A 27994-nucleotide genomic window follows, 5' to 3' on the forward strand; every position below is an offset into this window, starting at 1 on the left:
TTACTGGACATGAAGAAAGAAACCCTTCATATAGTCGGTACAGCTGAATTTTGTGAATCCCCTAGGGAATACGATAAAAAAACGGCCAGTGAATGAGATCTTAACTTCAGGAAAAACAGAAGACCTCTGACATTAGGGGGATTTTATCTGAGAAAATACAAACTAATCCTAGAATAAAGATGTATGAACGGTCGAACAGTTACAAATTAGAAATCTACTGAAGACTGAAGGGAGTTTGTTTTTTCCCTTTGTTTACATTTTATCTAATAAACTAGATGTCTTATTAGTAGAAATCATACCGCTTCCTGCTCCCAACGATCCTTTAGCATCCAGAGAACTTGAACTTGGAACGATGAAGGGCCTCCTGAGCATGGTTGTACCCTTACCACGGACAGATAGTAGGACTTGACCGATGCTAACTCTGGCACAGGTGCCCAGGGGTTTACTGGATGCTCCTCTCTTACCAGTCTAGAGTTATCAGCTCCATCACATGAAAGTATATTGTTGATACGCAAGACATGGATAGGATGCACCCTGACTCTCAAAAGGAAAGCATCCTTCCCAGCAAACTTGGTCATGTATTCGTTGCAGGCAATACGGGAAGCCTTCAAACCCTCACCGCAAACATTTTCCTTCTCCCAACTCACCAAGTGGACACAGAAGGAGAACTCATCAACTCCTTTCCTTTTCATCCCAACATCATAAATTCAAGTCATTGGGGTCAGGTACACCACAACAGCACCTAGACTTTAGGCATGGTTTGTTCCTAATCCTCCTGTACATCCAGCAGGTTCTGCAATATTAAACCAATACGCCAAGTATAAGATAATGAATTGTGCACTGTGCAGTGCAGATAGAACTGAAATGACATCTCCTAGTGTCACCAGACAAGAGACAAGCAATGGGAATAAAAGCATTCATGTGAAAACAAAGATGCAGGTCTTAAAACTGTGCAACCTAGAAACGAGAAAGCAGGTGCAACTTGAACCTGGCCAACTTAACACAGTAGTTCTGAGCCTAAAGAAGATCACGGGATGATCACACGGGATAATACTTTCTTAAAAGAGTTAGTAGTACTGAATGCTGACAGCTAATCAATTTCTTACAAATATGCAACCACAAATACTCAACCCACTAACTGCTCCCAGTGAGCAAAAAAATATACCATATTTCAGAAATACGACTATGAACCCAATAGCTGTTTTTCATAACAAGGGATAAGGGTTTGAAACCATAATATATTCATAGCAAAAAAAAAAAAAATACCATACTCGCAAAAGTGTTCATATTATAGGGGTTTGAAACCCACAAAACTACAACCACCTATATTCACACGGTGATAACTTCCAACGCAGGTTTTAAAAGTCAAACCAATATATGGCAATCGGTACACGCATCTACCACAAACCATTTTCATTAGTAATACATGCTAAATTCTAGATATAGCAATTCCACTGCCATGCATAAAGTGCTTTAACAAGCAGTGCAGCATACTATTGTTGATCCTCTTATAGGTGTTTGACAATGAAAATGTGACGGGGGAAAAGAAAAGAATATCTTATCCCCCAGAGTGTTCTTTTACCATCTATGCTTCAACCGAAACTTTATTCTAGACAGAAATAGAGGAGAGAAAGAAATATACCTCTAATCTAGTTGCAGCAACAAGGCTATCTGACCATTTAGGCATCAGCCTTGGCGTCTTAACTATCATCTGAATATCAGTCACTAAGAGTTAAGAACAGAACGTACAGGAAAACCCATGCAAATGGTCGAGACCTCATTGGAAGTGCTTATGTAAGGGACCCAAAAAGAGTTGTGTTTAATAGAAGCAGGGAGTAAATAGCACCTCTTGTTCATGAATATTTACTCAAAGTGGAACTACAAGAGCAGGGTATATAATCCATCAATTCGGTAGATACTCTTACAGCTAGGACAGTTAATGACTACATTTATCAATCAACAATATATTAGCTGCTACATCTGGTCACATGTTTCATTAAATGACCAAATTTCTGAATTTAAATCTTGGTAAACCATTCAAAGATGAATTTACAAGAGGCAGATGCTAGGAAGAAATCTCAATTCTCACCATGTATAATCTTTTCATAACAACTAGGGATTTCAAAGCATATAGACACAAGGATATGAAGTGGAAATGGGATCCAAGTGAGTATTGTTTAACAACACATCATTCGATGAAGTTATGGAGGAACTAGTAAGATCAACTAAGCAGCTAGTCGTTTTGGAAGAAACAGAAATGCAGATAAACAAGTGGTGGCTAAAGATGCAAATTGGATCTAAATGAGTCAAAGTTAAGCAATTGGAAAAACGATACAACTGTGGAAGTAGGCATGAAATGCGCATGGTACCTAATAGTCTGCAAACAAAATTATTGTTCTCTATCACAGTAGTAGTCTGCAAGGTACATACTCTTCTTGTAAAATTTAGAGATGAATGATGACAAACTTTAGTGCAGTACTACTCTAACAAACATTTTCTGTGAAAGTACAAGTAGCACGACATGTGTTATTGCAATCTCAAAACACTACACAAAATGCAGATTTAACAAAGCAATGTAGCTTAACCTTAAATAACACATTAGCATAAAGTTGAAAAGATGATATAAAGACAGAACTAACATGACCAGTTTATAGGCATCCAGAATCTCATCCTCTTACATTTGGTCGATGAAAGGCTAACCGTGGCTTTTGGTCTACAAAATTTCAACTGCCTCCCTTGTTCCTTAAAATCCACAAGTCATTTCGAGGTTGAAGCTTTTGTGTCTTAGATGTAGAGATAGTTACCAATGTAACTTTAAAACGCTGCCACCCCTTGCAACTAATAATCTGCCTTTTTCAACCCTAAACTCCTTACTCCAACCCACTGATTATCTTCTCACTCTTTCATGTCATGATCATCATTCCTAGACATGCATCATAACCTCCTTCTACAACAAGTTCAATAGGTCATGATCAAATCAAAGGTGTTCGCTAAACATTTCCTTGGCCAAATCAAAGGTCGCGATCATTTCTAACTCAACGCCCATCCAGTGAAGAGCTCCATTGGCAAAGATACCTTGTCCGAGCTTACCAAGGTTTCCTCATCCATTGCCACTGCCGAGAGTGTATATACAGACTTCCTTAAAGTGGAGCTTCATCGACATACATATTCCAACAACTTTGTACTCAGAAACAAAAGCAAACCCGCATGTCCAACAAAAATATACTGATCAGTATCATAAATCTTAGTTTATGGAAGCATAATAAAATGTACTCATTTGTAGAAGCAGAAGGTGCTGAGCAAAACATAATAAACCATTACACGAACCAACAGAGAGATATCCCTTAAACGGAGGGGTAAAGTTAATCCTTCTAATTCTCTCAATGGGTGCTGACTCATGATTCCCATTTTATTCAAAATAGCAGAATTTTTCATTTTTATAATTCCAAGTTTTAGCGACAAAACCCTTACCAGAATCCTCAGCATGATTAAGATGATGATGTAATAGCGTCATCCTCGAGATTGAGAAACAAGATGATCCTAAGTTGTGCAAACTGATTTACATTGAAGAGCTAATTCAGTTGGTAGTCTGAGTCAATATCTCAAATGTTGATCTCTTCAGGTAGAAAACTGAAATACTCCATGAATGAACAATGAATCTTCTCTTTTAAAGAAGAAATTAGGAAAGGAGAGAGATGTTAGGAACTCTAGGGTTTATGAGATGATCTTGGGGTTTTGGGCTGTGGAGTGTGGATAGAGATAGAAAATGAAAAAGGTGAATGAAATAATCCAGTGAAAAAGTGTGTGGGTTTAACCCGGAAGAACCGATTGCAGTGGGATCCATCCAACACTTGTTGGGTTGTTTTGCGTCCTTTGCGTATCTATGTTATAAAGGGTCCACTTTCATTCATCTGCGCAGACTATGTTTAATATTTTGGGTCACGGCTCTTTCTCTACAAAATTTTCTTCACGAATTCTTCCTGCAAATGCAAACGGCAAGTGAGTAATCCCTTTTACTTGTGTCTAAATCCTTAGTTTGGAATGGGTGATGGAATGGTGGGTAACGGATAGGCGAGGGTTGAAATTAGTATCCATTTTAATATATTATCGAACTTCGTTTCTGATTTTGGAATGAGGGTTTCTGCAGTAGGATTATCTCTTCCTCCTTTCATCTTCTGACAGGTCTTAATGGTGATTTTTGACTATAATACTATTTCTTCAAATGTAATGTTTTTGGGTTGCTTTACCATTTTTACAAAATCTACCATAATGCATCTACGGTCATTTTTTTCATAACAAACTGATTTTGGGTGCTGCATCAACTTTCATATCTACCATATTGCATCGTGTTTATATGACATTTTAATGTTTATTTACTTTTTCCTTAGAGCATCTCCAATGTTAGGGGTGAAGGTTTTAAAAAGACATGACACCTAAGATTTAACACTTTTCCGACCAAAAGTTTATCTCCAATGCCAAGGTCAAGGTAAAGATGAAAGCATGACATGGCTACCGTCTCATAGGAAATGGTAAAGGAGAAAGTCATATATTTACCTTCTCCATGACCCATCGTTAATTTATTTATTCCAAAATTAATTTTACTCTAAGTTCTAGGGTAATAATACCTTTACATTGAAGATGAAATTTTAGGTAGAAAGTATAATTTTAATTTTTTTTAGCCACATAAGAATGACCCACAACAAAAAGGTATTCATAGAACCTTCACCCCTAGCATTAGAGATGCTCTTATGATCTATTTCTCTGGCTTCTCTTGGTTCTCTAGTCTAACTTATGGTCTTTAGAGTTTCGATTCGGAGATGTTGATCTAGTTTTCTTTTCGAGGTAGGACTTTAGAAGATAGAGGAGAAAGTAGCTAAATGAGGAACTTTGAAGGCATCTCAATTCGCGTGAAGAATTAGAATTCATAACTAGAAGACATAAACAAAGATTTAAGGATAATACAAAGTGAAGCATACTTCATAGAGATTCATAGAACAAACATAGGTAACAACTTTAAAGAGAGTACCTTCCTAACACATCAACACATAAAACACTAATAACACTAACAAATGCCTGGGATAATATTAACTTCATAACATCATTTTCAACTTCATTAAACTAAGTCCTTAGTTCTAGTCGATGCTTCTAGTACCCTTTTTTTTTCTTTAGCTTCTTCCATTTCTGCTTCTTCATAATGACTTTTCCTTCTTTTCCTCTGATATCGTGCCTCTCTCCTCAAAACAATACTCATAATCAAAGCCTAAAGGCATCTCACTGCAATAGATAAGGGCATCTAGAGGTATTCCTTGCTCCATCTTAACTTGAATCCTTGTCTTAGCACTAGCATCCAATTTATATTTCTCCTCCTTGCTCACATTACAATAGGCTAACCATTTTTCCTGATCTGGATGAAGGGAGGCTTCTGAATCACAAGCCAAACATTCAAAATATTTGATGCTGGCGAGTTTCGAACTCAGGTCACTGGTATCATCATCCAGTGACTTTACCACCGTACTACAATGGCACCTTGTATAAAAGAAGATGAAGACTTCTCATCTTCTTTCTTCCATCTTCTTTCTTCCATCTTCTTTCTTCTTTAGGATCCTGGCATTTCCAATGTAATCTAATGACTTCTCCGTTGGACACCGATACACGCCTGTGAATATTAATAACACTTAAAAGGATTTAACTAATGTATTAGGATAGTGGTTTGACTAATTTGACCAAAGTATAATATTACAAAAATATCTGAGCTGGTATGCTTCTTTTTCCGTGCACATAAGAATAATAACCTTTTTCATCCTTCGTAGAAAAAGTTAACCTTCAATTCTACCTAGCAACCCTCTACCCAAGGCGAACCAAGTAATGGCTATCTCATATCTGTCTTTCTTTGCTGTTTTTCTGATCCTAGGTTGTTACATCCCCAAAATCTAATATAGTCGAAATATCTTTGATACGTACCTTTATTTGTACCTTATACTTTTGTTTAAATTTGAATTTTAGCAGGTTGTCGATTATGGATTGGTTAAACAATTGGATATAATTCTTTTAGTTTTTGGAAACATTCACGGGTCTGATATATCTTTGATGTCCTTTTCTCCTAAAAGCTTTATATATCGTACCTTTTTGTCCCTTAAGCTCATCTTCTCTGATAATCTCTTCTTTTCTAGCTACTACGATGGGGGGTTATTTTAATTTTTATAGGCATCTTAGTGGTTTATCCTTAGCTCTCCGTTTTGCCAACAATGGCAACTCAGGGTTATTACCCACACCACATGAGTTCATTAGAGATTTTGGTATTAAGCACAGTATTCTAGCTAGACTTTTGTCTATTGATATCCTGAAGTCATGGGAAGTTACGGAAGCTCTTAGTAATTTTTGGGGAGAAAATGTGGGTTTTCAGATAAGAAAAGTATATTCTAACGTCTTCATTATTTTGTTTCTCTCTAAAGAAGATTTCTATTGGATATCATTAAATGGACCATGATATCCTTTTGGTAATGTGTGTATATGGGGAAAACGATTTGTTGGTTTTTACGGAATTGAAGAGATGACCGTGCGGAGACTCCTTGAACCTAGCAAATGCTCAACCTCACACAAACACACTGCAAGAAGGGAGTGCTTTAAGTTCGAGAGATCAATCTGTAGGACTCCGGCCTAAACCAAGACAATGGTCGTTCCAGAGTCGATTCGGTCACAAGAGAGGATGGGTTGATCTGTGGGATGGAAGCTGAGAAATGTGTGAGATCAGTGGTGATCGAGATTGTAGGTGTGTTGTGTATTCTGCGTAAGAAAGTTCTGAATGATTGAATTTACTTAGTTGAGAGTGATTGCTCAGACGATGAGTTCGTGTAGACGAAAGATTGTCTGTATGAACTTGTCGAGAAATTCCTGTCTAGACGAATGTCCTTTTTTTCAATCATGATTCAGAGGCCTTTTATATTGCTGAATTGAAAAAACCATGATCCCATGAAGTGTGACAGTTGCTGGAGTCAAAGAGTGGGGAAGTGAAAATCGTGTTGAAACCAGTTGCTCATCGTGCGGAGACTTGGTTAACTTTCCACCCACTACTTTGCTAACTCCTCCAACTGATTGCACGACTTGCCCACATTCTCATCGTGTGTATGAACACACGTGCCGTAGATCGCAAGACCAAAACCCTAGTTAATATCACCCCATGTGACACGATTGACATCTCGTGATTGTGGAGTCAGTTGTTGACTTTATGGGACGATGAGTCCTTGTGTTGCTGAGTTGAACGTGGCTTTGCAAATGTTCTGAGACTCATGAATTGAACATGTCTGTTGAGACAGAGGTATAATTATGTTGGTTGTTAAGGTGACAAAATATTGCTCGTTTGATAAATTGTTGAATGTTGATAATTAATATTCATGGACTGAACAAATATTGAATATTGATAGTTGAACCAGTATTCATGGACTGAGCAAATATTGAATATTGATAATTGAACCAATATTCATGGACTGACCAAATATTGCTCGTCTAAGCAAATGTTGCTCATTTGATGAATTATTGAATATTGATAGTTGAACCAATATTCATCAGTGCGAAAAAATATTGCTCATCTGAGCAAATGTTGCTCATTTGATGAATTGTTGAATATTGATAGTTGAACCAATATTCCTTAGTCTGAGCAAATGTTACTCATTTGACGAAGTATTGGTAGCATGATCAAATAAAAATTAAATTAAAATACTGGCGACCAAACCAAGTATAATTAATTAGAGTGTTGATCATGGGATCAACATAAAATTTAGTGTTTGAATCTGGAATTATGAACCTTGAACTCAAAACCCTAATTTTGATCAATTGCTGAATTGATGATTAATTGAAAATCATTTATGAAATGAAGGAGAGACCGGCTACATGGGATGATGAATCGATTATGTAGCGACCGTATGCTAAGGTGAGCAAAATATTAAAGTCTCTTGAAGACCAGTTGGTGAAAGGATGGTTAAATGCTGGTTTAATCATTTGTAGCTGAAAAATAATGCTTATTTCAGCATTAGGTGTTAAAACCTAACTATGAAGAGATGAAAGACCGTACAAGGAATCATGGTCATGGGATCGTATGTTGATCATTTTTATGAAGTTCCAAGTTGTTTGGAAGAGTTTTGGACCTAATACGTGCAATTATGCAAATTAGGTCAAATCATGAAAAGTATATGGGACCGGCTCCTTGCAAGCGAAAGAGCCAACCTTGGTCGGTCAAGGTAACGTGCTCATGTCACCAAAGTGTCCACGTCTCAGTCCTGAGAATTTTGATATTTTCTGGTGTGCGTTTGAGCAACATTTTGAGAATATATGAAGAAATCAGAGATTTTTGCTGAAACCGTGAAAACTTCATGAGATGAAGGAAAATAATAATAAAAAAATGAAAGAATCATGAAGTGTGGGGCCGGCTATGGCTAAGGCACGGCCGAGCGACCAAAGAGCCCGGTCCCAGGGTATTTTTCCTAATTTTACAATATTTTTCATGATTTTAGGGAAATATCATAAAATCAAGGAGTTTGTTGAAACCAATGAATTTGTTGCAATCAAGGAGTTTTCATGAGATGAGGGAAACATAAAAAATAATAATGACAAAATAAGGGGCGTGTGGGACTGGCTAGGGCATGACCGGCCGGCTACGGCCCGGTCCCACGAGTTTCCCTAATTTTATATTATTTTTCATGGGTTTAGGGAAATATGGAATCAGGGAATTTTCATGGGATGAGGGAAATAATAAGGAACCATGAGGTGTAGGACCGGCCACGGCCGGCTAGTGAGCTTGGTCCCATGACACCTTCCTAATTTTTATTATTTGTTTGACTTGAGGGAAATTTCATGAATTCAAGGAGTTTTTTCATGAAACGAACGATATTTGCTCAAATGAAGAGATTTTCATGAGATCAGGGAAAATAATAAAAATATGATAAGATATAAAATTGGGCGTGGGACTGGCCACGACACGACCGGTCGGCCGGTGGGCCCAGTCTCCCAGCGCCTCGATTAATACCTATTATTTATTATTTTCTTCCTATTTTGCATAGGTTCATCGTTCCTTCATGTTTTGGAATGCTCGTTTGTGCATTATTGCTGAGTACACTTGCACCATTTTGGTCGGGGCTTACTCGAGAGCTGCTCAGATGCCCGTACATTGAATATTTATCACTAACCCGTGGAATTCTGCTGGGAAGAACCACAAATTGAAGTGACGAAATATTACGAAAAATCGTAGAATATTGTTGAATATTCAGTTAACGATTAAAGATAATTAATTGATGGCTCCATACTAGAAGGCATGTTGTCTAGGAGCATTAATTATCTGAGAATTGAGAGATATGATATTGTTGAAACGTCATATTTCTCTTATATAGTCAGGGAAAACCTTGTTGCATCCTGAAGACGTTATTGCTCTATACTAGCAGGCATGCTGTCTAGGATTCGTCCAATCTTTCGATCCTATATATAAACAATTACTGAAATTGCTCAGCATTCATGAGATGTGTCGTTGCCTCAGCTGAGAGACTACACATCTTCATATACTCTGAGAGACAGCATTCTCAGTTAGAGATTTTATGGCATGAGCTTTCATGCTTCAATGAGAGACATGAGCCTCAATACTCATCTGATTGCCGGATCAGGAGCATGTATAATTATTGTTTTACGAATTAACCCTTGTCGAAAATCCACCATCTACATTAAGTCCCCTGTTTAGTGAGGGACAGTCATGTTCCTCAGTCAGCACTGGATGGTGATTTTCTAGTCATAAACGAAATAAGTAATTGAACTTAGTCGTAAGATAAGATGTTACCGGATTTTCGATTGTACGAGCGAACCATGGCTTGAACGAAGATCCCAATGGCATGATTGAGAATTGTCTAACGAGCGTAAAGTGGTGTAGCATTGATGATTTGGTGATGGAACCTTGGTCGGTTTAGGATTCACGGATCCGGGCCCAAGAAAGGAATCCGTTTTAGCACGGACGTTCGTTCGTTAGTTTAAAAAACAAACAAAATAGACCTGAGTCTAATGATAAAAATTTGTCTATGATCTTTCATGAAAAACAAATTTTTATTTGTTAAATACGTGAGATTTCACAAAGTGGAATAAAATCTTGTTTCAAAGGTGGATGCTCGTACGAGAGAATTTTTTTGAACAGACGTGCGTCTGTTAATAATAAAATTTTGTTTATGAGATTTCATGAATTTTTTTTATCTTTGAGCTTTCAGAAATCTTTGAAAATATACTCTCGCTTCAAAGACAGATGCTCGCGCGAGGGAGCAAATATATATGATTTTTCAAACTTACGTGAGTTTTACGTTAAATATATGTACTTTTGTAAAACCAATGTTTTGATTTTGAACAACTGTTGAAAGTAGACAATTATACATGGTGAAATAATGTCTGTATGTAAGTTTTCACAATTGTAGAATGAACGTCTGTCCAATTTTTTGAAAAACCAGTGGATGTTAAAATTCACGTGGGTTGTTCACGGTTTTATGAAAATCAAGTCATGATTTTGAATAACGAACTTTGCTCGTCTTTCCAGGTTTGAAGGAACGAGCAAGTTTTCGAAATTCTGACGTTATAATCACTACAGCTAGTGAAATTGTAAATAGGTAAGAGTTGGATTGTTGCCATTTTTGTTACGCGTTTGTTATCGATATATCCATGACTCCATGTTTTTCGCCTCAGATAGTGGTGAATTCTGGTTACAACCACCCTTTTGGCTCTTCCGGCGAACGCTCCAGAAATATCTAAGTTAAAGATGAAGACTGCTGCAGATATTCATGCCGAGGTGAATCAACCTTTCAGAGACATTGGAAAGCTGGTACTTTGTATGTCTCTTGATCATCTCGGAGTCGTTCCTTATCAGTAGAAGCACTGCCGTCTTCAGCAAATGAGACTATCGGCGGAAGATGAAGTCAGGATTTGCGTTGATGGTGTAGATCCTGATTCAGATGTGGATGAACGAAGAACTTCGTCATAATTCGTCATCAGAAAATTCAGAAGTCGGTCTTTCAGTAAAAACGTTGTAGAATCTTCGTCCGATGTTGGATTTTCGCGGTCTACTCATGTTTTTCATCCTTAGAAAATTTCCAAGCTTTAGGAAAGAAGATTTTCGATTTTTGAGAACGTCTAAGGGCCTAAATTGACGAAACAGTAAATTTCCAGGAGACTTCTAGAAATTTTTCAGCTGGTATGTAGTCCAATGTTTTGGACACATCTTTTTGCTCATTTCTCCAATTGCTATGAATTTTGGATATGTTGTGGAGGACAACCATACGAAGAGAATGATATATGACGTATCCCTAGATTCTTCACTTATTTATCTCAGCTTGCTGCTTTGTGCGTGACAGTGTAAAATCATCTCAGACGAGCTTGTTGTAAAACACTCATGTTGTGTCTTTAGACCATTCGCTTGTGTCTGGAACGGTTGGTGAAGGATTTTAATGTCATTGATTCATTTAAGAACAATACCCATTGATTGATACATGAGCATGGTGCTTGCAGTGCCATCTTGTTTCTGTCGGCCGTAGAAACATCACTTCTGAATCCCTGGTCACGGGACCATAACTGAGGTTGGTTTCAAGAGGAGATGATGTAATGACCATGGTTGCATGTCCTGGTGGTAGCATTCCTTTTATGATGAATTATTAGCACATGAGAGTCTGGTGCCACGGGTCTTGGACTGTGAAACTGATCATCATGATCAGTGGACCGTCAGTCCCCAGTATTTTGTTAAATCTCTCCTTTTCGTTTTCTCTTCTTCTGGCAAGACTTGGATAGAGGACCCAGGTACAAAAAATTGATGTAAAGACCTAGGTGGTCGAAGTTGAAGGTACCTTGATGAAAGACTTAGTGGAAAGACCCGGTGGACATCGATTGACTGTGGAAGTTATGAATCCCGTCTAAGAATTGCTGCTTGCATGTTGTATGCTGCAGGAACCTCATACGACGTCGGAATTTCATGCTTGACCCCAAATTTTGAATCTAAGAGACTTAGTTATCTCATGAGACAAGAATCACTCAATTTGGAGTTGTAAAGGTCATCCAACGAAGCGTACACATTTGTAATTTGTAATCTCGTATAAATTTTTCACATTTCGTAGACCTGAAGGTAAAGGACATATCTTTCAGCTCGTATGTCCGATTGAGGTTCCCTTTTGATATGTTATAGAAGAGACATAGACGAACATCTTTTTTTGAGGAAGCATTGCCCATTCCTCACCCATTAGTACGTTTTTGTAAACCCATGGCCTGAAATGTATTGTATCTCATTTGTAGAGGTGATGAGAACATCTTGTAGAAGACTTTGGATTGTGCCCACCAGTCGTGCAAGCTTTGGGAAGACTTTCATGTGAGAATGTAATCAGGTCTACACATCTTGATATGAATCATTAGTTCTTGGAGAAGTTCGCTTCGTCGAGCAATACTTCAGAGAATGGTTAATTGATAAAGCCCTGTCATGAGGATGTTACTCTTGAGACCGTTGTTGATGCTAGATCACGATTGACATTTCTCCAGAAATTCTTGTTGATGCTGAGACCATGAACGGAGTTCCTCCACATATCCTTGTTGATGCAGGTACTATGGTTGGAGTTGCTCCAGAGACCGATAAAGGATAGAACCATGATTACCGATATAACCTTTTCTCCTTCATCCAGTGAGCCTTTTACATTCACGAACTAGTTGGTAAGTTGAGCATTCATAAGATGAAGATGTTCTAGGATTTCATCCCAAATTATCCTGAATATGACTTTACTGTGAAGTGGGTTTGTCAGGGAATCGATGTTGTTGTGGAAGATAACAGCGGCAGTCTCCATTATGGATGTGAGGAGAGAAAGTTCCTTGGTCGTGCAAGGCTTGTGATGTAGAGAGGTTCCGTTGATGAAGTTTCATGGAATCACATCAGATTGAAAATTCCAAAAAGATCAAGTCCCTAGTGTATGTTGAAGGATTTTCTGTCATCCATGGATGAATGGTGTTGCATCTGCTTCAGAAGTCTTATCTTGGGATAATGAAGAATTAGCGATTGTAATTTAGTTATACTTTGATTGCGCTGGTGTTGAATCAGTGTGTCATCGTCGAGATATTTGTGCTGAATCCAGACGCGCCATTATCGAAGGTGTACTCTTTGATTGGGAGTACAATTCTTCTTAGATGCTTGAGCGTTGAAGCGTACATTCCTTAAGTATCGAATGTATTAGGGGTTTTATCATCTCGGCCCTAGAGTATCTTCTGTTAATTCAGCATACCTTTCGTTGCGGTAGTGGGATTCGACACTTGTGCAGACATCAGAGCTTTCTGATTTTGTGGAACACATGGACTTGCAGAAGAAACGCCCAAAGTGTTCTTTGCCATGTTTAGACATCATATCAGTAATGAATGTTTCAGTGCTTGATTCGGAGAAACGTCAGATTCAACCACTTGGTAAAATACTAATGTGGTGAAGCTACCATTCATAACGTATTGCAGCGTTGCTAGCAGAATTAAGTCCCCATGTAGGATAGCATGTGAGGAAATACATGACATAGACATGGAATGAGACTTGCCTGAGTGAGGAACTTCTTGATGAATGTCTATGCATCTATTGCAGGTTCTTGCTTCAACCTCGTCAAAGTTTGCAATTCCTCCAAGTACTCTGATGATGGAATGTCCGTTAAATCTTCTGGATAAGAAATTTCTTCGTTGGAGAGATGTGCAACCAAAGGCGCTTTGTCAGTAGCCATCTTCTCAGTATGGATCCAAGCTCGTCTGAAGAACATATCGTATCCTGGATCTTCCTGATTATGTGAAACTTGGTTTATGCCCAGGTTGAACTTATTTTCACTTTGAGAGTGATGTAGCCATAAGTTTTTCCGAGCGTTCCTTCAAGGTCTCTGATAGAGATGGGATCACGAGTAACTTCTTGTCGAGTGATGCCTGCGACTCTGAGGGTTTTCAGTGGAATGATGTTGATGGTGGCGTCAGAATCGATCAACATTCTTTTGAATTCATTTCCTTTGAGATGGACTGTGGTAAGAAGTCCCCAGTTGTGCATCTCCTTGTCCGTGGATGAAGGTTCAAGGAGTATTTCCGGGATGGACAGGTGTCTGACTCAATGTAATTCAGTGTTGAACATGTCTTTCCTCTGTACCTTAGACAGATAGAGCAATTCACAGATACGCTCGATCAACTGCTTCTTTGAATGGTTGTTCGGTGAGTGTAAAGGTTCTGATTTGGAGAGGATTCTACTCCTTCAGTCCCCAATTAAATATATTGTGGATCAACCTTCTCTTTGAAGATGTTCTTCAAAATATTGCAGTTACTTGTTGGAAGATTGATGAATCTATGAAGGTGACAGTACCTAGGATTCTCCATTTTTCTTCAGTTGGTTCTTTCCTGACATATGGAAACTTGATTGCACCATACTGGATCCATACTTCTAACAATTTGATCACCTCTTAAATGGGAAAAGGGAAGTCATCTTCTGCTTGATCAGCTTCCGTGCTGGGTTGGAGCTTGTGCATTCCGAGTTTGATTATCCTTCCTTTGTGCTTTTGAAGGAGCTGAGAAAGTATGCTTGCGTTGTGGCTCGGCTTTTCGTTTGCTCCCTTCTGCAATAACGTTTGTGGAAGGTTGGAGGATGTACTGTTTTTTGATCAAACATTTGCTACGTCGAGTTTCTCGTAGTTCTTAAGCTTTTGTAGCTTTAGTTCTCTCCATCTTAGTTGCTTCATGAAGTTCTGAAAAGGTCTGGAACCGGAGATTTTCCAGTAAAGTTCTGTAGACCGGGATCATGCCGTTGATACACAAGTCTACAAGTTGCTGCTCCGTGACGTTTGGATCATGACAGTCCAAGGCCTGGACTTTGAATATTTTCACGTAGTCATTGGTATGTTCATTGTTCCTGTGAAATATTCTTCCAAGATCAGAGAGAGTAACCTGCTCTGACATAAAGAAGTACTTTATGTAGAAGGCGTTAATCATTTCTCCCATATTGTTGATAGTTCCCGGTGCGATGTTGTTGTACCAGGTGTATGCCCTGCCTTTCAAGAATTTTGAAAATTCTTTGAGGCGAACAACATGGTTATGCTCATGTTCGCCCAAGGCTTCCAGGAACCGAGAAACATGCTCCCGAGCATTGCCTGTTCTGTCATATAAAGTACAGGTTGGAGAGGTATAACCTTTTGGAAGAGGAATCCTTTGCGTTGCAGCAGGGTATGGAGGTTGGTGACGATGTATATGTGACGTCTTGTCTTTTCCATGGTTCTCCAAGAGGCGTTCCAAATCTTCCCGAGTAATGAAATTTGATGATTCCTTCGCTGATGGATCGTCTGCAGCTTTGCGTACTTCGTTGTCATCCACTGTATGAATTGGAACTACTTCAGGATCAGCATCTGAGGATGCTTCCTTTTCTTTTCCTTTTCCTTGAGTCTTCTCTGACATTTTGTCAGCGAGAGTCTTGAGATAATTGAATAGCTCCTTCTGTGTTGCAACCATGTCAGTTTGATTCTTTGCAAGAGTCTCTCGCACCTTGATGAAATCATCCAAGGTAGGTGGTGGATTCCCCCTGACTTCTTCAGGGTGTCGGCCGAACATGGGGTGACTTTTCATGTTAGCGTGGGGAGGAATAACATCACCACCGTCAGTGTTAGAGGTCGGAATGGTTTCCGGGATATCCTCATTGTTATTGTTGCTAGTGCTAGCATCGTTTATGTTGGAACCTATAACTAACCCAGACCTAAGACCATCCATCTTTGTGATTCGGAGATTGCAACCGAGAGAATGATCTCCCACTGTGGTCGCCAATCTGTAGATGGAGAAAAACGATTTGCTGGTTTTTACGGAATTGAGGAGATGAACGTACGAAGACTCTTTGAACCTAGCAAATGCTCAACCTCACACAGATGCACTGCAAGAAGGGAGTGCTTTAAGTTCGAGAAATCAATCTGTAGGACTCCGGCCTAAACCAAGACAATGGCCGTTCCAGAGTAAATTCGGTCACAAGAGAGGATGGGTTAATCTGTAGGAGGGAAGCTAAGAAATGTGTGACATCAGTGGTGATCGAGATTGTAGGTGTGTTGTGTATTCTGCGTAAGAAAGTTCTGAATGATTGAATTTACTCAGTTGAGAGTGATTGCTCAGACGATGAGTTCGTGTAGACGAAAAATTGTCTGTATGAACTTGTCGAGAAATTCTTGTCTAGACGAATGTCCTTTTTTTCAATCATGATTCAGAGGCCTTTTATATTGCTGAATTGAAAACACCATGATCCAATGAAGTGTGACAGTTGCTGGAGTCAAAGAGTAGGGAAGTGAAAATAGTGTTGAAACCAGTTGCTCATCGTGCGGAGACATGGTTAACTTTCCACCCACTACTTTGATAACTCCTCCAACTGATTGAACGACTTGCCCACATTCTCATCGTGTGTATGAACACACGTACCGTAGACCGCAAGACCAAAACCCTAGTTAATATCCCCCCATGTGACACGATTACATCTCGTGATTGTGGAGTCAGTTGTAGACTTTATGGGACAATGAGTCCTTGTGTTGCTGAGTTGAACGTGGCTTTGAAAATGTTCTGAGACTCATGAATTGAACATGTCTGTTGAGACAGAGGTATAATTATGTTAGTTGTTAAGGTGACAAAATATTGCTCGTTTGATAAATTGTTGAATGTTGATAATCAATATTCATGGACTGAACAAATATTGAATATTGATAGTTGAACCAGTATTCATGGACTTAGCAAATATTGAATATTGATAGTTGAACCAATATTCATGGACTGAGCAAATATTTTGTTGTCTGAGCAAATGTTGCTCATTTGATGAATTATTGAATATTGATAGTTGCACCAATATTCATCAGTGCGAACAAATATTGTTCATCTGAGCAAATGTTGCTCATTTGATGAATTGTTGAATATTGATAGTTGAACCAATATTCCTTAGTCTGAGCAAATATTTCTCGTTTGAGCAAATGTTGCTCATTTGATTAAGTATTGGTAGCATGACCCAATAAAAATTAAATTAAAATACTGGCGACCAAACCAAGTATAATAAATTAGAGTGCTGAACATGGGATCAACATAAAATTTAGTGTTTGAATCTGGAATTATGAACCTTGAACTCAAAACCCTAATTTTGATCAATTGCTGAATTGATGATTAATTGAAAATTATTTATGAAATGAAGGAGGGACCGGCTACATGGGATGATGAATTGACTATGTAGCGCCCAGATGCTTAGGTGAGCAAAATATTAAAGTATCTTGAAGACCAGTTGGTGAAAGGATGATTAAATGCTGGTTTAATCATTTGTTGCTGAAAAGTAATGCTTATTTCAGCATTAGGTGTTAAAACCTAACTATGAAGAGATGAAAGACCGACCAAGGAATCATGAAACCGGCCTTGGTTGGTCATGGGATCGTATGTTGATCATTTTTATGAAGTTCCAAGTTGTTTGGAAGAGTTTTGGACCTAATACGTGCAATTGTGCAAATTAGGTAAAATCATGAAAAGTATATGGGACCGGATCCTTGCAAGCGAAAGAGCCAACCTTGGTCGGTCAAGGTAACGTGCTCACGTCACCAAAGTGTCAGTGTCTCAGTCCTGAGAATTTTTATATTTTCTGGTGTGCGTTTGAGCAACATTTTGAGAAAATATGAAGAAATCAGAGATTTTTGCTGAAACCGTGAAAACTTCATGAGATGAAGGAAAATAATAATAAAAAATGAAGAAATCATGAAGTGTGGGACCGGCTATGGCTAAGGCATGGCCGTCCGGCCAAAGAGCCTGGTCCCAAGGTATTTTTCCTAATTTTACAATATTTTTCATGATTTTAGGTATCATAAAATCAAGGAGTTTGTTGAAACCAAGGAATTTGTTGAAATGAAGGAGTTTTCATGAGATGAGGGAAACATAAAAATTAATAATAACAAAATAAGGGGCGTGTGGGTCCGGCAAGGGCATGACCGGCCGGCTAGGGCCTGGTCCCACGAGTTTCCCTAATTTTATATTATTTTTTATGGGTTTAAGGAAATATCATGAAATCAGGGAATTTTCATGGGATGAGGGAAATAATAAAAATAATAAAGAACCATGAGGTGTAGGACCGGCCACGGCTAGGGCATGGCCGGCCGGCTAGTGAGCTTGGTCCCATGACACCTTTCCTAATTTTTATTATTTCTTTGACTTGAAGGAAATTTCATGAATTCAAGGAGTTTTTTCATGAAACGAAGGATATTTGCTCAAATGAAGAGATTTTCATGAGATCGGGAAAAATAATAAAAATATGATAAAATATAAAATTGGGCGTGGGACTTGCCACGGCACGACCGGTTAGCCGGTGAGCCTAGTCTCCCAGAACCTCGATTAATATTTATTATTTATTATTTTCTTCCTATTTTGCATAGGTTCATTTTTCCTTCGTGTTTTGGAATGCTCGTTTGTGCATTCAGGTGCTCGTTTGTGCATTATTGCTGAGTACACTTGCACCATTTTGGTCGGGGCTTACTCGAGAGCTGCTCAGATGCTCGTACATTGAATATTTATCACTAACCCGTGAAATTCTGCTGAGAAGAACCACAAATTGAAGTGACGAAATATTACGAAAAATCGTAGAAAATTGTTGAATATTCAGTTAACAATTAGAGATAATTAATTGATGGCTCTATACTAGCAGGCATGTTGTCTAGCGGCTCTGTACTACTCTTTATAGTTTGTTATAATTAGATTGCAAAATTAGGTAGACTCAATTTCTTTAGCTTTGATTAGACTTAAAACGATAGGTACCATTTTCTTTTATATTGTTAACATGAAAATACTAGCATGGAATGTTCAGAGTTGTAGAAACCATTTAACTTAGAACCATCTAAAAAATATCATCTGTAAGGAAAAGCCTGAAGTTCTTTTCCTCTCAGAAACCAAAAATCAGATACACCTAGTCAAATCTCTAGTCTCATCATTTCCTAACTACCATGTAGTTAACCCTATAGGAAAAAAAAGGGGTATAATTGTTGCTTTCATTGATGGCTTTCACTTTGAAATAGTACAATGGAATTCAAATATCATTTAAATAATTGCAAACACTTTTTTTGATACAAAACAATAGGATCTAACTTGGTTCGTATCCCTTATTCCTGTAATAGAAACATAGCCTGAGACTTTCTAGAAGAAATAATTATCCAAATTTCTCTTAAAAATATGTCATGGATAGTGTTAGGGAACTTCAATATGATTTTTCATCAATCTGAAAATTAGGAAGTCTGTTTTTTAATAAGTCTAACAGTGAATGTTATTTTAAAATCTTAGAAATAGCTGGTTTATATGACCTATGATTTTCTGGCTATGATTATACTTGGGATAATCATAGAGAGGGTAGTCAAAATGTTCAGGAGAAACTGTATTCGAAGGAAATTCCTCTGAGAAAGAAGCTAGGCTTCAAAACCTAAATTCTGATTGAGAAAACCTTTGTATGGCTGATGAAGATTCATTTGATGACTATAATCACAAAGTGTCTGAAATTGTTGATGCATCTCTTGCATTGGGTATGACTATTCCTGAAAAGGACATTGTGATGAAAATTTTCGGATCGTTGCCATCCAAATACGACCATAAGAAGCATGCCATCGTGAAGGAAATAACCTTGATATTCTTTCCAGAAACTCACTCATTGGAAAGTTAAAAGTTCTTGATCTTGATCACACCATGGCCAGAACTTCCGCGTGTAATGCTGTGACCAACACAAGTACTCTTCCTTACTTGTCTTGGGATGATGAATATTGTTCAAATCATATTGATCCTAACAGGTCATTGATTTTACAAAAGATCAAGGATATTGTTAGAAGAAGCAAGAGATCTGAGAAATGCCTCTCTCTTTCTGATGCTTCAGATGATTCAATACAAAGGAAATCAATTCAGTTGGTCAATCCGCATACTTCCGAAGTCTGCACAGAAATTTCAGCGCTCGCCGCAGAAACTTCTACCACCTCAAATTCTGATTCAGAATATGACTTTAACACTGAGATTTTTGAATTCTTGGATAAAAATTAAGAATTCACCAGGAAAATCTTCAACTAAAAATGAAGTTGGAGAAAATTGAATCATCACTTCATGTGAAAAATCTTGAGATTGAGTCTTAATGATGAATTCACCAGGACCCTATCTTTAAAAGAAAAAGAGATCGATACTCTTAGGTGTGACCTGCAAAGGTTCTCTGGAAGCTCTGATAAGATTTCAGTAATGTTATTTGGTTAGAATGTTTTTGGAAACACAAATGGTTTAGGGTTCAAAAGCGCCAGACTGTGATCACAAATAATTCCTTTGTTCCGGCCGGTTATGGAACTAAGGATATTAAAAGTTGTGATACACATGAGTCAATTATGCAAAACGAAAATTAATATCTGAAGTGTATGTTTTGTGGAAATGCAAATCATGTGCAAAGTAAATTTTGGAAATTCAAGAGGAACAACAAACGAATTGTCAAACTTCAGCATGACATGCAAAGAATGAATCTGGTTTTGCGTAATCGGGAACTCCTAAAGGCAAGAAGAAGTCTAAGACAACCAGAGTCAGACGAGGTAAGAAATATGTTTATGCAACAAACCTTGATAAGTCACCTTGTGACACAAGATGTGAGCATTCTTCTCACTCCATTACTATTTAATTATAGTGATGTTTGCATCCTCATTATTAACTTGAGAATACGAGGATTGCGTCAAGGTTTCTCAAGCCTTGAATAGTTGTCAAATTCTTACTCTTGGCAGTTAAAGATTATTTAAGTTAAGATTTTCAATTTAATATTTTCTTATCAAAAATAGATAATGGATCATGAACCGTGAAGACTTTTTCAAAGTTTTTTTTAAGGATTTAGTTATCTGATACTCTATTTATATTCATTTGTGATTAAAATTCCCTTCACTTCCTTCTCTTTGAAAGATACAGTTTCATGGCTCCCGTAACTAGAGGTACCACAAAAAGAGATGCAATAGGAAGCAGTTAATGTGTATCTTTGTGAAGGAATTCATTCCGCAAGAAAGAAGAATGGGAAATCTACAAATGATGAAAAGGGTTCTTACTCTAACTGTTTTTTGTCTATTTGTCTAGATGATAAGAACTTTAGGGATATGGTGAAGGATTTCATCAGTAAAAGAAATAATTTAAAAACTCAAATCATGTTCTCTTTGAAAAGGTTAGCTCACTATGAACACATGTTATCTCTGATAAAGAACACCCTGTGTGAACTGAAAAATGAACTTAGTGAGTTAACTGATATTTCTAAAATATGGAGGAATTAAATGATCCTATAATCAGTAAGTTCTTCAATAATGAGAAGGAATTCTCAGTAGATGCTCCGAGAAAGCTCTACAAAATCTAGGAAACTTCTTATGAGAATTTATTCTTGTGTTTTAAGAAGGATAACTAGGGTTCGAATAGCCTATATCGTGATTACACATTGCTATTGCCAACAATTTTCATCTTGCAATATATTTTAATTCTAAAGTTTATTCGGAAGATGATTATGCAGTTTTTATCTTTATTGGTTTTATATATTGCAAAAATTGTTATGGGATATGAGTGTTTGCGTCCGTGAACTGTGATTGTCCCATATGTGTCAAAAGTTAAGTTTATTCTGTCATTATGCAAATAGTGATGGAAAATAGAATGGACTTTTGATTTGCAAAGATTAAGTCTATGGTATCATTATGCAAATATTGATGACATATAGAATTAATCTTTGAATATTCTGCAGTATTAATCTTTCCCTGATCCACTTCTATGTGAAAGTAATGTATGGCTCTGTAAGTTCTCTTATGTTGAGCAGTTCTGATTAAATTAATCATGGGTTTTCTTGTGATTAATTTAATTGAGTTTCCTGGATACAAATTCATGTTTTATGTGATTTGTTAATGTCCAAATAAATCTTTTTTTTCTTGTGAAAGTAAGGTCGCTCTTGTTGTTACTTTCGGGAATGACATTTTATGGGGTAGAGTTCTTAATTTAACTTGTGCTTAATTGACAAATATTTGTGGGGAGTACGGCTGTGGAATATTGTAGAAATTTTCTTGTATCTTTATAAACTCCTTAATGAATGCATTTAGCTTCGGCTATATGATTGCATCTAAACAAGTTGATATGTTGTTGGTCATGAAGTATCTCTATGAAAATTTCATTAGGATCCCACTAGTTTTCGTACTTTTGCCAATTTATATTGACAAAAAAGGGGAGAATTAATGTGTAGTTCACACTACAAATACATATGGTTTACGGATCATTATGTAAGAGGGAGTGGTTTTCATGTGAGATAAAGTATTGACTAAGGGGGAGTGATACATATCACCATAGTATTGTTGTCAAAGTTGTGATACAATTGAACTTTAATGTTGTGTAATAATACTATAACACTGTATAACAATAATTGAGAATAATGGTTTTCTTATTGTTATGGCTACAGATCTTCAACAACTATGATAGTGAGTTGACCACCTTTAGAATCATGGAGTACTTGGAAGTGACGAATATTTTGAGTAATGTTGAAGAACCAAGGAAATCAAGCATTTGGATGAGAAGCTACAAAATTTTATTTATTTTGTAGTCCATATGTATTAATAGTTTTTTCACTAAAATTGATAAAGGGGGAGATTTTAGAGCACTACTCGGTCGAACTCGCAAGCGTTGCTATCTCAAGTTTGTTTGTCAAGTTTAGTGATCAAAAATATAAGTCTTGATTTCTAGTCTACTTATAGCTATGTCTCGGATTAGGATAGATTGTGTGTAGTTGAGCTTTAGACTTCACGGCGTTCATTAATTGAAGAAGAAGAACTACTAAGGGGACCTTGTGGAACTTCATCAACAAAAGGTATGTGGATACTGAAACTCATCTACCACTCATAAAGACTATTTCTATTTTATCTCCCTTCTTGAGACAAAAGTCGTATTACTATATAGTATTTGGTTATATGATATGTGTTGGTAAGCTTTTGCTTCAACCAAGTTCATCTTATATTCTTAACGAAAGTCAAAAGATGATCATGTGAAAATCTCCAAGTACATCTTACATGATTTGTGTGATATAATCATTTGATGTAGACTCAGAATGTTTCGTCTTGATTATTTCAATAACTCGAAAATCGCTTTGATGCTAATAGTTAGTGAAAACAACTATTGTCATCCTATAAGAAAGTTTCAATGATTGAAATAGAGTTTAGAACACTTAACCATAATTTGATTATAGACATAGTATGCACACTTGCATATATGTTGATCCAAGACCGGTATAGTATGCATACCCGTATGCGTACTGGGAAGGTCGGGTAGAGTCCAGGAGCCTTGGTATGCGTACATGTACGCATACTGAAGAACTCAGCTGAAGTCCGGGAACTATTATATGCGTACCCGTACGCGTACTAATTCAACTGTTGTTTTGAATGTGTGATAGTATGCGTACCCGTTCGCATACCGTCGGACACAGTCCAAGTCCGGCTACTTTAGTGTACGTACCCATTTGCATACGTGAGTGGGTTAAGTTCTAAAATCGGTTTTGTTCATGAACTAATACATTTATATAATAAGGAATGCAATCTTTCGCAAACCGTGGCTATAATGTTCAGGACTTGATTCGAGTGAATCAAAATCGATTTTGCTTCAATTGTGTCTTGTACACTTCTATAAGAATATAAACAATTGAACAACTCTATAACTAGTTTCAATTGAGTCATTTGAACTAGTTGTTGCTAAGATGAATAAGGTTGATATGAAAGTGTTCATGTGGCTAACTCCGGTTAACTATTGTTGAGACAACAAGGTGTACATGTTTAGGTACAATTACTCATATCTAAATGAAGGTACATTTCATTTGTGTGTAACAAGCTATGACCATCTAACGATGGAGATATATTGCTTTAGTTTCAACCAAACTTAGCTTGACTCGTAGATCATCTAACAGTGAATATTGATTGCTTTGTTTCAAAGCTATCAAACCTTGATTTGAAAACTATATATAAAGGAGAACTCTAGCAACTAGGAAGCCTAATCCCCACACCTCATGTGTGATACTAGTTGCGACTAGAGTCGATTCTCCTTTAACCTTAGGTTTTTCACGAAACTCTGTACGTTAACGACTTGAAGACTTCATTGGGATTGTGAAGCCAAACCCAACTATTTTCTCTGTAGTTGCTTGTTTTGATCTTGTTGTTTCCTATCGTGATTGAGTACTATCTTCTCTAAGATTTGCTCGAGATTTAATCTCCGATAGGCAAGATAAAAAGTAGTCACAAATATCTTCGTCGCATCATTTGTGATTCCACAATATCTTGTTTCACTACCATACGATTAAGATTATCGTGAGGTGATTGATATTTCTAGGATGTTCTTTGGGAATATAAGTCTGGTATATCAATTGGTTCCTGTTCACCTTGATTTATCAAAAGAAGGAACAAAACTCATAGGTTTATCTGCGGGAGACAGATTTATCTATTCAATAGACTTCTGTGTGTGAGACAGATTGGTTTATCAAGTCTTCGACTTTGGGTCGTAGCAATTATTAGTTGTGGGTGAGATCGTCTAAGAGAATCAAGTGCGCAGAGTCCTGCTGGGATTCAGAGGCGTAAAGAACAAGATTGTACCTTGGTCAGTGTGAGATTGATTTGGTCTCAACTACATTCCAGTTTGAAGTTAACTTGGAGTAGGCTAGTGTCTGTAGCGGCTTAATACAGTGTGGTGTTCAAATTTGGACTAGGTCCCGAGGTTTTTCTGCATTTGCGGTTTCCTCGTTAACAAGATTTCTGGTATCTGTGCTTTTTTTTTCCGCATTATATTTGTTTATATAATTGAATTATCACAGGTTGTGCGTAGTTCAATCAATTAGATAATCCAACCTTTGGTTGTTGATATAAATTGATTGACCCTTGAACATTGGTCTTTGGTACCGTTCAAGTTGTTTCTCTTATTAATCCGGCTCATAGATTTCTATTTATTCGATTGAAGATTGATTTGAGAAACTGAGATACAACTCTTAGATATATTTCCATTGATTGAGTCTGACTGTCTAGTTAATTCTCTTGGAATTATATTGGAGTTTTCCTATACAGATTGCAAAGCGAAATATTGGATGTGGTTGTTAGACCCCCACTTTTTCAATATTAACAATGATCGATTCAAAGGATGAACCAGTGAATCGTAGATCTCGAGGTAGGCGTGGTTGTCATCAAAAGAGGTGGGAATTTACATTAACTCTTTTGTAACCATTGATTTTTTTTTCAAAGATTTTTATTTAACAAACTCATGCATTGTATGGTTGTGCTTTCCATGCATTGTTTAATTCAAATTCTAAAAGTTAGGTTGACTCTTTTAAACTTTCCATTGCTTGGAAAGGAATGCATTGTTTAACTTTGAATTACGAAAGTTCTGTTATTTCTTTTAATCTTTCCATTTTTGGAAAGGAACTGTAATGCTTGGTTTGTCTTTATGAATTGTTTGGGAAATAAGAATTTTCATCTGTGGTATATAGGATACACTCCTTCATTTATATTTCAGGCTTTATCTAGGTATGTAATTGTACCAATATTACGGGTGTGTGCAGTCACCCACAAACCATCTAGGTGTGTAATTGTCACCAATATTACCTTGTGTAAATGTCACCACAGAAATAACTGTTTGGTGCGTAATTGTCACCAAATATTACGGTGTGTAAATGTCACCACAGAAATAAGTATTGCAAGAAGGAGTTAGTTCCATATACATGTTGTTTTATTTAGTGTGTTGGTTGTCTTTTAATATTTGGGAAAACATGGATTGTTTTCCAAATCATGCCAATGTTTACTTAAAATTTAAATGTTATTCCTACTGGGAATCCCTTTTAGGGATGATGTGCTCACCCATTCCCACCTTCAAATTCAAAAACAGATCAAGTTGCGTATCAGAAGCTTCGAGGAGTTGAGCCCGTTAGTTGGTTAACTTCGGCTATATTTATTATGTCGTATGTTTTATTTATGTACCAAATGACTATTGTATATGTATCATTTGAGAGGAGTTATTGCATATATGTATTTCAGAGCGGGGATAGTTTTTGGTTTAAGTTTTATAAGATATTTCTTAATTGAATGTTAAAGTAAATGATTAGATCCTAAGTGCCTCTTTATTTAGTTAATCTCTTGGATTAGTCAGCTGCTAGGTTTTGAGGCACTAAACTAAAATCCAGGAAAACTTCATTTCTTGTTGTTTCTGGTGGAGCCTTCTAATCGGAGAGGAAATTACTCTAATTAGGCGAAATCTCTTACCACTGCTCGTTTAAAGACTTCTGCGGGATCAAGAAGATCTACAAGTATCGTTGGTGGGAAACTAGATAATTGCAGTGTTATTAGTTTTTGATTTTCTTTTCGATTGATTGACTAACGTTTGTTGAAACTTTGATTGCACCTAGTTTGTTTATGCTTGAGAATCATCTCTTTTGATATAAGATTCACTCAAACTAGATCGAAGTATCGCTGGGATCTTTAGAACTGTTTGTAGATCTAAACACATCTTGTGATAATCCATTGTTAACAGACTCCATTTTGTGTGCAATTGATCACAAGAGATTCGAGATGTGTTGTGTAGGTTTTGAAGATAAAAGAAGATTTGAAGACGAATAAGATTTCTTATTCGTTTTCGTATCTTGTGAATATTTATGCACAAACCTTGAGCGGATGTGATCCAACTAAAATCAATATATCTTTAATAGATCTGATTGATTAGTTTCGTGAGATTGGCATTCTCTATATTTCTATTTGAGATCTATATTAATTGAGTGTGAATCTAAACTTAACTATTTCGATAGTTATTGGTTATATTGATCTACCCGACAAAGGAGTTTATTAGATTAAATGGAAGAGACTTTGTTTTCAGTTTGAATAGAGTGGTTACCAAACAGATTTCTATCCTTTACTCTTTGGAATACAATCCAAAGGAATATTGTGGTTCACGTGCGTGACTCTAGAAGTCGAAGGCACAGGGATACTGAGGGAACTAAGTAGCTTCGGGAGTCTACTTGGTCTCACCTATACGAAGTTGGTTTTAGATTTTGTATAGAGGATTAATTCTGAGAGTATTCAATTCTAAATTAGGTCCCAGGGTTTTTCTGCATTTGCGGTTTTCCTCGTTAACAAAATCTTGCGGTGTCATTTACGTTGTTTTTCCGCATTATAATTGTTACTATAATTAAGTAAATTACACATACATTAACTCGGAAATACTTGATAGTGATCCTATAGAGTTTGGTGATCTCCGAACCTATTATCAAGTATCACACATTTTTATTGTATTGTCTCGATCTTGTATTCATAGTCAATCACACAAGTTATCTTGTTGTCGTATTGTCTCGATCTCGTATCCATAGACGATCACACGAAGTGTGAACCAAATTGTCGTATTTTCTTTTCTTTGTCCATAGACGATCACATTCGGTAGAGGACTTGTAGATTGAAATAAAAATATTGTTGTGTATTTGGGTACCGTCGTCTTTTCAGAATATTGAATAAACAAACTACAAACAAACTAACAATTAAAAGTTTAAACTTATACATAAAATAAAACTTAATAATTACGCCTACTGGCTATTCCATACTTTGCCCAAAGATTCCCTCTCTGATCTTATCTTTATCGGTCATACAGATTCTAGTTATGAATGTAATTAGTCATTTTCCCATAGTTTCTTACAGGCACGCCTCTTTTTGGTTGAATCTCAGGACTCAAATCTTCATCTTCATAGTTAGTCCACTCCTTGTCATGAAGGGTTTCCTGAATTTCCATGTTATGTAGAATTATGCAAGTGAGCATAGTCTTGTACATTTCACGATGACTTAAACCACAATATGGATCATAAATGATAGCGAACTTCCTCTTCACAATTCCAAAAGCTAGTTCCACATCCTTCCTCAATGTCATTTGGCGTTCGTTAAAATGATAGTATGAATTATCCAATGCACTGACAGTGGGATGACGGTAACATTGAACCATGGTT

The 27994-nt window shown here is 37.0% G+C and overlaps 1 pseudogene; it reads right to left on the reverse strand.

Moving 5' to 3' along the window:
* On the reverse strand, positions 1 to 27990 carry LOC113334675 (annotated as a pseudogene).
* Between the last annotated feature and the right edge of the window lie 4 nt (positions 27991 to 27994).

Source organism: Papaver somniferum, unplaced genomic scaffold (assembly GCF_003573695.1).
Source record: "Papaver somniferum cultivar HN1 unplaced genomic scaffold, ASM357369v1 unplaced-scaffold_137, whole genome shotgun sequence".
Lineage (NCBI taxonomy): Eukaryota > Viridiplantae > Streptophyta > Magnoliopsida > Ranunculales > Papaveraceae > Papaver > Papaver somniferum.